Consider the following 808-nt stretch of genomic DNA (forward strand, 5'->3'; position numbering starts at 1 on the left):
CCTGCCTCTGCCTCCACATTGCTGGGAATAAAGGCGTGTGCCAGCCAGGCGTGGTGGCACACGCCTTTAATCCCAGCACTCGGGAGGCAGAGGCACTGTAACCCTTCCAGAGGTTAGGGACTCCTAGACCGGGAGCTCACAACAGCCTGTAGGTCCAATTCTAATGATCTTCTGGCCTCTTCTAGCCTCTGTGGGCACCTGTACACATGGGACAGTCACAAGTCATAAAAATGAATCTTTAAAGTTTAAATTAAAAATGATTTCAGTTTTTCATTTAATATGACTACTAAACTTATAATCCTTGAGTGATGTGTGCTTTAGTTCTGATAGGCAGTGTTGTTCCCGAATCCTCCTCTTCCTCCTCGTCTTCCTCCTCCTCCTTCTCCTCCTCCTCATGCACCTTCAGAATGGATCCTCAACATCACCCACATTTTCTGTTTTCTGAAAAACTGCATTGCTTTCTGTCAGGAGTCATTTTTTTGGGGGGGGGGGATCTGGTGGCAGAACGTTTACTTTTGCTGCCCAATGGAGAAAGTGCATGATAATGCAAATCACTCCAACCACTGCAGGGCAGACAACTGTAGCCAAGGCCGGTCATGCTCTTTCAGGTATATGGACACACGTGACGACTGGGGTTTTTTGTTTTGTTTGTTTTGTTTTGTTTTGTTTCTCCAAAGAGAAACGTTTTGATTAAAAAGAAGATATAGGCTAGGCAGTGGTGGCACACACCTTTAATCCCAGCACTTGGGAGGCAGAGGCAGGTGGATTTCTGAGTTAGAGGCCAGTCTGGTCTACAGAGTGAGTTCCA

Source organism: Mus pahari, chromosome 19 (genome assembly GCF_900095145.1).
Source record: "Mus pahari chromosome 19, PAHARI_EIJ_v1.1, whole genome shotgun sequence".
Lineage (NCBI taxonomy): Eukaryota > Metazoa > Chordata > Mammalia > Rodentia > Muridae > Mus > Mus pahari.